The 10869-nt window shown below is 35.9% G+C and overlaps 1 protein-coding gene across 2 annotated transcripts in view; it reads right to left on the bottom strand.

Moving 5' to 3' along the window:
* Window positions 1–8273, bottom strand: part of SOSTDC1 (sclerostin domain containing 1) — a 38882-nt gene extending 30609 nt beyond the window's left edge. Inside the window, exon 1 of one of the 2 annotated variants that reach the window (XM_011961745.1) lies at window positions 8137–8273. The gene's annotated coding sequence lies outside the window, so the exon portion shown is untranslated. The remainder of the gene's footprint in view (window positions 1–8136) is intronic. The other variant, XM_011961744.1, reaches the window with a different exon arrangement.
* Window positions 8274–10869: the final 2596 nt, after the last annotated feature.

Below are 10869 nucleotides of genomic sequence, written 5' to 3'. Positions count from 1 at the left end.
AAAAAAAAAAACAAAAAAACAAAAAAACAAAAGTGCTGGGATTACAGACATGAGCCACCATGCTTGACTGGTTTACAGATTTTTAAAAGAGTTTTCCTGGTTTTCTTATATTGGTTATTGGTTTCTCCATTATAAATAGAACTCTTTCATCATGTCTTCTATGTGATCCATAATGTTATGTAATAAAACATATTTTAACAGTAACTTCAGCGAATTCACTTACAAAACACACTTATTTAACATATTGTTTACTTTTTCTATCAAACTTTCTTTTTCTCTATTATAACTTTTACCTGACATAATGAAATTACAAACTTCATATATCAAAGAGATTTCATTCCAGCTTTCTACATTCTGAGAACAATTTCAGCAATAATAGCAACAATCTATTGAGTACCTCTAATGTACTAGGCGACAGCACATAAATGCTCTGGTGATATTATCTATAATCCTAGCAGCCATCCTGCAAGTTTGCGTTATAAACGACACTTTTCAAAGAAAGTGTGCACCTTACCCATTATCAACAGCTAGCAAGTTATTGAACCAGGAGTCAAACCTAGGGGGAAAAAATCTAAAGACACTTTTCACAGGCAACATAACCAAACTGAGCTTTCCCAAGTTCTCTTTCACTTTTGTCACATATATCACACACCCACATAGACACACACACATACACACACACACACACACACACACACACACACACAGATCTCACGCGTAATTTCTGACTGCATATTCTTTGTATACCATTCAAACAAAAAGAAGCTTATGGACTCAAAAGTTAAATTCCACCTTCACCTTACTCCCTTCCAAATATTTTTCCTTCTCCAGGGGCAGGAACTATGAATAATTTTTATAGAACCTGTAAAGTAAGTCAACTTCATTCTCTTTAAGTTCTATATTGTATCTTACAATGTATCTGTGCTATCATTTATTTAATTAGTACCCTAATGGATATTTGGATTGTATGTAGTTTTTAACAATAGTGAAACTTTGTAACTTTTCTTAACTAAAAAACCTACTTTCAGTATTTTAATTATAAAAATAATATATTGCTCACTGAGTTGGCGAAAATAAATATTGAACCAAATAAAAGAGGCTGTGAGTCTGCTTTCGCCAAATTTGTTTCTATCTCTTTAAACACACTTTGTATTTAGTAGGAGATTCTCAGAGTTTCTAGGCATGAGGAATTGCAGAGCATTCCCAATTATGTATCCTATTGGTTAAATCATTAGGAATGGACAATATAGAGGTACAATATACATGATCACACTGACATTTTGCTTGGTAGTCTTTTTTATAGCCCAAATTATTTAAATCCCAAAACAAAATATATTTATTGTAGAAAAATAGAAAAGGCAAATAAGTAAAATATTTTAAATCACTAAATAACTACTGTTAAAATTCTGGCTAGAGACCTTTTAAGAAATCTTATACATTATGTATAGATACACGAATCATTTACATATCCTATGTAAGATCATGTAATTTGTATTAACTATTTTTTAACTTTCTTTACTCCATAATATGTCTTGAGATATTTGTGCAAGTCACGATTAATTTAAGTGGAAAATGAAACCTTGTGTTCTCTTTTTCAAGGAAACTGGGATGCCACTTCTATAGGTGATAAAAGTACAAGCAGAGTGGAAAGTTTAAGCTAATGGTTCTCATTCTTTTATTTTTTCCCATCTCTGTGTAAACACTTCAGCCTAGCCTTAAGCTTCCATATCCTTACTTGTATTAAAATTGGACTCTACCATAATTGTACTTCATTTTAATGGACACCCAACTTTTATTTGCCACAAACTCCATCAAATCATGTTTCTTCTTATGTATGGTCTCTAGCATTTATTTGCATACTCTTTAGCAATTTGTTGATTTGTCAAACATTTCAGTATCTTGCGACTGCTTTCTAAAAGCCTGTAAGGTTTCTTTAGTAGTAGTGATGACTTGAAACTTCTATGTCAGAAGTTGTTCCAAACTTAATCACTCCTCTAATTGTCTAATTTTAGTGCAAATTAAAGAGAGCCATAAATCATTTTTCTCAACTCAAAATTTCCACCCATGGTTACACACAGCTTGCCTTGTACAGTTGTGCATGCAGTACACTGAACAAGTCTAGGTGTTATCATTTATACTGCAGAGATAGATAGATACATACATATATATGCATACATACATACATCTTTCCAGTAGATAGCAAAGAAATGCCTCGTTGTAATAAAAGCAGGTTCCTATGACAATTTTCAAACAGATGATAAGGGGCACATTTTTCTAATTTGTATGCTAACAGATTGAGGAGGTCAGTTGTAGTGAGCAGATCTCACACTATCTGGGAAAGGATAGTTTAGCTTTATGATCAGATGTCTGAGAAAGAAGTATATTTGCTATGTATCACAGTCTTTTATTTTGACTGTCCTCTGCCTCATTTTGTTGCAGTTGTTTGCAGTCTCCACCACATATGGGACTGCAGCAACCTCAATGCTAAACATGTAATATTCTCCTTCAAGGGGCTTGAGTGCCAGCCAGGTGGTCCTGAAAGCCAGAACTGGACTAGGCAAAGTCTTGATACCTCAGGAAATTGGGGTGCCAAAACCAAGCAGAGTTGAAGCAAATTATTTTGTAAGAAAGGTCTTTAACTATTATAACTCATACAAACACACATACAGACACACACACACATATATATACATGCATGTATGTATATATATAAACAAAATATTCTCATCTTACATGAATTTATTTCACTGCAAAATTAATTAATCTTGACCACATTTTTGTCCCTAAAGACATTCCATCTTGGGAATTTAATGGTTTAGAATGAAGATTTAGCTATATGCAATGCAAAACCAGAATCACAACGACTTGTTTAAGATTAATTTTTATTCTCCTGACTTGAATAACACAGTCTGAATCATAGACACTACTTGTGCTAACATATCGTTGGACTTAAAATTTAGTTACGTTAAAAAAAAAAAAAATCTAGCCCCGCAGCCACAGCTAGCTGTAAGAATGTCTGGAAAATGTAGTCTTTGATCTGGGCCACCATGAACCCAGCTGAATATTTTATTGCTAAGGACAAAGGGAAGAATGAGTGAACTCTGCCCCAGGCTGTGCTCAATAACCTCATGATTCAGTCCAGAAAAGAACCCTAACAACCACTTTTCTAGTGGAAGCTTCTTGCTTTTTTCCTTAAAATAGTTGATCTAATCCTTTTATAACGCTTCTTAAAATTGAATTGAAAACGCAAGTAACTCAAAATGGGAAATCAAGTTTTGTGAAGTTTCTTTTCCTGAATCTATTAGCTATCATGACTTGGGCCAACGTATTCATTAGAATAGTCTAAGAGTCATTCAGTCGAACAAATATTTATTGAGCAATAAGTTGCTTACATGGATTCTGAAAAACACATCAGAAAAAAGTAACAAAGAAGACTCTCAGTATTCATTTATCTATACATAAAATTTCATCCAAATCATCTGAATCAATAAATATTAAGGAAGAAATAGAAGCCAATTTACCAATGGTATTTCTATCATGAAAACTATTATGTATTTTTGACTTGTGTAATTTAAATTTTCTTATAAGATTCAGAATGTAAGGCCTTTACTTTTACAAACAAAAATAAAACAAAAAAGATAGATGAATATATGAACAATCTTATAGCCAATAAATTTTTCACGTAAGTTATTTGGATAACATATCTGATAAAGTGAAACATGTTTTTCGTGAAAAATAAACCTGTCTTTAAAGATAGAGAACAACAAGAATAATACAAAGTTAAAATAGAAGAAATAAAGAGTTTGAAAATGAACTTCAGAAATTCATAACACACTATCATAGGGAGTTTATACATTCACCCCCAGTTATTTGAGGAAAGGCCTTTCTTGATATTAGTTGGACTCATCAGTGTGCATTGAAGGTGAATATTGATGACAGATCACAAGAAAAGGTTCTCGGGAACTGAGTGACAAAGTATAGTTGTCTACAAAATTCACCTTATAGGCTTAAGCTTTTGTGAATTTTGCTGATAGGCATTTTAAAATTCTGGATCATGATAATACAACATGCTGTATCAGAGGACTTTTGTCCTGAAGCTCTTCATGCCTAACAGGACAACGACAAATTAATATACACTATATATTTCTTCCACTTAGTCTCATGAAGCCTGTACATATTTCTTTAAGCAGAATAAATACGTGCATTTTCTGACACTAGCATTTACTTTTTGGGAAAGAAATATTCAGACAGTAAATATATGCCTTTCTTGGTTAAAAATGAAATCTTCCAAGGCATACCCCAACCAGACTGTGCTGAATGTGACAATTTGAACACTGAGTATATCCGCCCCCATTCCTTACTTCCCATTTGCATATAACATTTACTGACCCATGAGCACAGCATTCCGGTAAACCCACAATGTACGGGAGTTCAGTGAGGCTCAAAGCAAGTACAAAGTAAACGTGTAATGTCTGTTACTGAGTAAATAGGATGGCAGTGGGGGATGCTGACACTTTCCTTTTTAAACCAGAAGTTACTTCCAACAAAGAAAACAATACCATGTCTGTCTAAGAAACACAAACAAGCATTTCATATCTTTTCTTCCTGTGTTACCAACCACTTACACTGAAAATGATGACACAGAAGGAAATGGAAAGACTGGGCAAGTCTAGCGACTTTTCTTTTTAGTTCTTCCTTTCTCACCAGTATGCCAAAGGCAGAGTGTTGGCAGAATGAGCATATATCAAGATGTGAAACGAAAGCAGTTGGGTTAGTTTTGTACAGTGTTTACACTCTCTTTGTAAGAACAAAATGCATATGCACATACAAGCTGTAATCTATGAATTGTGGTAATTTCTGTAATTCTGCATGTAATTAAATGTTTTTATATTTCTATTTAAAACTGACATATCATCTGTAAAAGTGATATAAAGATAAATGATAAAATTCATACTCAAATTTTTTAATTTAAAAATTCATTAATTTTAAATTTTTCTTTACTTAGAACAACATGAAATGGCAAGAAAAAAAACTCGTGAAAAGTTGAGAAAGGCTGCAGAAAAAAGGAAAGAGCTTTATATTTTAGTACCTTTGATGGAAGTATTTTACTTGAACAAGTGAACTGATATTTTCATTTTGCACTGGGCCCCACAGTGTATGTAGTTCTTGTGTGAGCTCCACTGTCTCTGTCACTCCGCAGCCTCTACGATATGACTTAGGCATTGTCCTTTTTATGTCATTGCTAAGTCTGACTCTCTGTCCCTCCTACCCCCAGGATTTATGAGTCACCTGGTTCCTTTGACAAATTCCTTTTCTGCTTAATCTAGCTGGGGCGGGTTCTATTTTTTGCAGTTAAGCACACCGATCAATAATAAAAATAATAACTAAAATTTATAGATTATTACTGTATGCTAGTACATATTCCCATAATGGTGAAGTATACACTATTATCTATAATTTATAGACAAGAAAACCTAGGGTTAAAATCAAATAAATTGTCTGAGTTGACTAGCTAATGCATCCAGGGCCAGGATTCAAACCCTAGAAATCTAACTCCAATTCCGTGTGGAGTCGTGTTTATGTTAATATTTGTCCTCCTAAACATTGTTGATCCCTATGGCAAGAATTTTACTATGTTCTAAATAGGCACAGTGCCACCTAAACAAATAGCCATTATTACAATCCAAGACAGTAAATGTTTAAGTATTGTTGCTGAAAACATAATTCTTAGGGAAGATACAATAAACTGTCTTTTCTGAGAACCACTTTGGTGGCGACAGAGAATGTTCAATGGCTTTTACATTTTGGGGAGTTGTTATCCCTGGGTTTCATTTCCCCGGATTGTAGCTTTCTGAATTTTACAAGATTTTGCCAGCACATGATAACGTTGATTAGAAAAGGCAGATAAAGTGTGAAAGTTAGATAGCTTGAAATAGGAATACTCATCCTTTTTTCTGTTTATCAGAGGTGCTAAAATATCTTTCCCAACAAGTCTTTTTCATGCTGCGTGTGCTATGGTTGCCCTATGGAAGTTCACACAGATATCCTGGCAGGATAAACATTTTGCAATTACAACTGATTCTTGAGAGTTCTTCACAAATAAATGAGGAACCATAAAGGTTGAACAATATTTACCTGTACTAAGTGTATCATTTTGCCATGAGTCCCTCACTCTGTGAAAATTAAATCATTCTGACTTAGGGACACATGTCATTTCAGTTTTTAATGTTTTCAAATTTTGATGATAAAAGGTAACAGAGACACAGTACGTTGTTAAAAGCATGCAATTTACTATTTTTTTAAAAAATAAAACATGTTATGTGGACTAAACTGTGCAAGTTAAAACATTACAAACCATAAAGGTGAGGCTCATAGGACAAATATTTCTCTACCAGCTATGAGTAGGATGCTGCCTTTGTGATTTATTCTAAAATAACAAAACAGTCTGAAACAATGAAGTGTTTCTCTGTGCTTCATGAATATATATTAATTCAGTTCATGACAGAACAAGTCATTGGCTGCCTCTGCAAAACAGCCAAAAGGGAATGATTGATTATTTTATGCAGAACCTCACAGGGTCTAAAGGTACTTGAAATCTGTGGTTGACAAAATGCAAAATACTGCCAAAAAATGAATGCAACCCTTGAATATTATCACGATATTTATATTGATGACCAGAAGTACTTGAGAATTAATAATCACAAGCTTCCCAAATCTACTACAGATATCCATATAAAAACTATGTTTTCATTACTTCCTTAAACAAAACTATTATTGCCTTTAAAGTATATACACACTAGAAAATAGATTTGATTAGCTTCAGTTGCTCACTTCATACTTGCTAGTGGTTTACTGTTTTCATGAGAAAATGTTTTTACCATAAGTTAATATGAGCAAGTAGCTTATTTTGTTTACAGTCAAATAAGGAAAATGGCTCTTCCCAAAAAGTAAATTGACCAAAGTTTTTATTTACTTAGAATCTGAAATAATATCTTTGTGTAATTAGGTAACCATTTATTACTAAACTCATTTTTCAAATTTCCGGCAACTTAAAATTATTTTAGGGGAATGAGATTGCTGACACTTACTTTTGTCCACAAAATACATTGTCTTATTTTGGCCCCTAAACGTAGATCTCATGATACGAAATGAGATTTATTTAAAGGGCATTCACAGGAACCAGGAATGGTGGACTGGGGAGGTTAAGAAGGCAAGAGGCCAGCACAGGCATGCACTATTGCAGTGGCTGCTGTAGGCAGCAGCAGAGAGGCTGCCAGAACCTCTGAGAAACAGCACACCCACACTCTCTACTTGAGGAACAACTACTGTCCTCCCTCAGTGCATGCAGGGTTCCCTGGGCACAATTACTCCCTCACACTGCTGGGCTGACGAGGCCCCTATGGTTTCAGAAAATGATCTGGCTAGCAGTGCCAGTAAAACACTAAACCAAATTCAATTCGGATTTTATTTTATTTTATTTTTATTTTTTTGGAGACAGAGTCTCACTCTGTTGCCCAGGCTGGAGTGCAGTGATGTTATCTTGGCTCACCGCAACCTCTGCCTCCCAGGTTCAAGTGATTCTCCTGCCTTAGCCTCCCGAGTAGCTGGGATTACAGGCGTGCACCACCACCTGGCTAATTTTTGTATTTTTAATAGAGATGGGGTTTTGCCATATTGGCCAGGCTGGTCTAGAATTCCTGACCTCTGGTGATCCTCCCACCTCAGCCTCCCAAAGTGCTGGGATTACAGGCCTGAGCCATCGCACCCAGCCTAAATTAGGATTTTAGATAGCACTGCTGGCACCTGCTTGAGGCAGGGTGCTGTCAGAATGAGTTCGAGCTTGTCCAGACCTTGCTGCCCCTGTTGCAGGTAAAATCAGAGGTGGCTTGAAGGGAGGTGAAGCAGGGAAACAAAAGCATCTGCTGCCCATGGGTATTTATTTTAAATAAAGAATAAATCTACCAACTTCACCAGTCACACCACCATACATATTCATCCTTATGCATCTTCATTTTTCTAGTCAATACTTCTATTGTTAGTAACAGGTCTCCATTTAACCTCCTCATAATAATCTTTTTATTTGATTCTGTGTAGTGCCAGCCTTGCTTAAGCAAGATTATATCACAGGTTGCTTACCTTTTGAATTCTCTCAAGTCCTCGTAGGTTTGCTTGTGCTATTTTCTTGTCACACTCTGATCACAGATGCTTCATGCACTACCAGAGTATGTTAGTCCAGGCCCTCTGAGAAGCAGGTTCCAAGAGAGGACTAGCTGTGCAAGAGATCTATTAAAGCAATGTATTAGTCCATTTTCATACTGCTATGAAGAAATACCCAAGACTGGGTAATTTATAAAGTAAAAGAAGTTTAATGGACTCACAATTCCACATGGCTGGGAAAACCTCACAATCATGGCAGAAGGTGAAATAGGAGCAAAGGCACATTTTACATGGTGGCAGGCAAGAAAGTATGTGCAGGGGAACTGCACTTTATAAAAACATCAGATCTCATGAGACTTACTCACTATCACAAGAACACCATGGGATAAACCCACCCCCATGATTCAATTACCTTCCACTGGGTTCTTCCCATGACATGTGGGGATCATGGAAGCTACAATTCAAGATGAGCTTCATGTGGAGACACAGCAAAACTATATCAGGCAAGATCTCCTCCTTTGAGGAGGAGTTGGGGAGTGACAGGGGAGTGGGGACTGGTCAAACCAGGATGCAGCCTGATCACAGGTAAATGAGAGAGGAAAGGAAAAGGGAGGGTAGAAGTGTCATTTTTGTTGTTGTTGTTGTATTTAAAATATTTAATTGACAAATAAAAATTATATATATTCAAAGTGTGCAACATGATGATTTGATATGTGTACCTATTATATAATGATTGCTACTGTTAAATTAATTAATATTTCTATCACCACCTATAGTTACCATTTGTGTGTGTGTGTGTGTGTGTGTGTGTGTAGAGAACACTTAAAATCTATTCTCTTATCAAATTTCAAGTAGACAATACAGTATTATTAGATATAGTCACTGTGCTGTACACTAGATTTCCAGAACTTATTCATCTGAGAGATGAGCAGGGCCATAGGGGAATCCACCTTCACAGGAGTCCAGCAGCCTGCAGGAACTATGCTGGGTAAGTGATCCTACCACTCCATCACTGGCCAGAAACCATGCATGGGAAGCATGGCTTCCATGCAGACAGGTATGGAGTTCGTAGCAACACAGCTGGGCTCCTCACAGTCCCAGATCTGTGAGGCTCCCTTTCATGGCTGGCCACTAGAAAAGAACTTTCACCAGGAGAGATAGAAAAACACACCCGCTAAACATGTACTCATTAATGGACTGAGAACCCTATTTAGAGATAATTTTGAAAATGCTTAAGGCACATATTCATGAAATTTAAGCAACTATGATATCTGATTTGTAAAGATATTTTGGAGCAGGGAAATTTTACAACATTTTTTCAAATCACAGCTACTTAGACATCAGCTTACTTCAACAGCTCCTTAGTTTTCTTGCAGTGAACTGATGAAATATAGTAATAGTAGCTACTTCATAGGGCTACTATAAGAATCATATGAAGATAATGCAGGTAAAGCTCTTAACATAATGCTGCCAAATAGTAAAAGTTCAATTAATATTACCTATTATTGAACTACCATTAAAAACTAATATTAATATTAAGCTATTGTTGAACTACCATTAAGTTTAATCAATATTAGCTATTGGTGAACTACCATTAAAAACTAATGTTACATGTATCCATTTAAAAAGCATCTATTTTCTGTATGAATCCTGGCTCCACATTCCCCAGGAAAGATATATCTCCTTTCCCATTGCTTAAAAAAAAAAATTAAAGGAATGGGTCACCAAGTTTGATCTTTTTACTTAAAGTGAGAGATCTCTGTAGTTATGAATGTACAACTCTCAATCTACCGATTATATTTTGTCATCTGCTGCTGCCAAATAATTCACCCCTAAAACTTAGTGGCTTAAAACAACAAGCACTCATTATGTCTCAAGTTTCTGCTGGTCAAGAACTCTGAAAGGGCTCTTGTGTGAAGTTCTCACTTGGAGTCACTCATGTAGTTGCAGTGAGATGTCAACTGGTCTTGCAGTCATCTGAAGGCTTGATTGCGTCGAGAAGATCCATTTCCAGGGTGCTCACTCATTAGTCTGGCAAGTTTATTGGAGGCCTCAGATTCTCTGCACAGAGCTATTTGAGTCTCTTTTCAGCATGACTGCCGGCTTCCTCCAGAGCAAGTGATTTAAGAGACACAGGTGAAAGTTGCAATGACTTACATGACCTAGGGTCAGAAAAAACACATCATCACTTCCACTGTATTCTGCTAGTCACACAGGGTTAGCACACAAGGCTATGAACACTGGGAGGCAAAGATCATTGGGGCCACCTTGCATTTAATGTATATATTAATATCTCCTACAGAATATATATACATATAGTATCAAGAAGAAACTATGTTATGATAAGAGTGCTGACTGCACTGGACAATACAGACAAGAACCATCTTTCAACAGAGCTCAACTAAGCCTTGGTTTTTCAGCCTTGTATACACAGGCAACTGCCACCTTGTGATCTGCCTTACTCTTTTAGGAAAGGTATAAAGCAAAGGCTAGAAATAGGCAGCTTTCAAGCAGAATTCAGCCCAAAGTCAGATTCAACTTGGCCTAATCAGTGCATTTAATGAGTAATGAATATGTAATCAAATGCCTTTGGAATAGTATTGGGTTCTTTACTTTGTCACCAGTCTCTGCAGTCTTAAATTCTACAAGTTGTATATTATCTGCCTAAACCCTAAAGGCACTTGCAATCCCTGCCTTAAAGAAACTGAGGGC

The sequence above is a fragment of the Colobus angolensis genome, unplaced genomic scaffold, assembly GCF_000951035.1.
Source record: "Colobus angolensis palliatus isolate OR3802 unplaced genomic scaffold, Cang.pa_1.0 Scaffold568, whole genome shotgun sequence".
NCBI classification, from domain to species: Eukaryota; Metazoa; Chordata; class Mammalia; order Primates; family Cercopithecidae; genus Colobus; species Colobus angolensis.
This window is presented reverse-complemented; position numbering and strand designations above follow the sequence as displayed.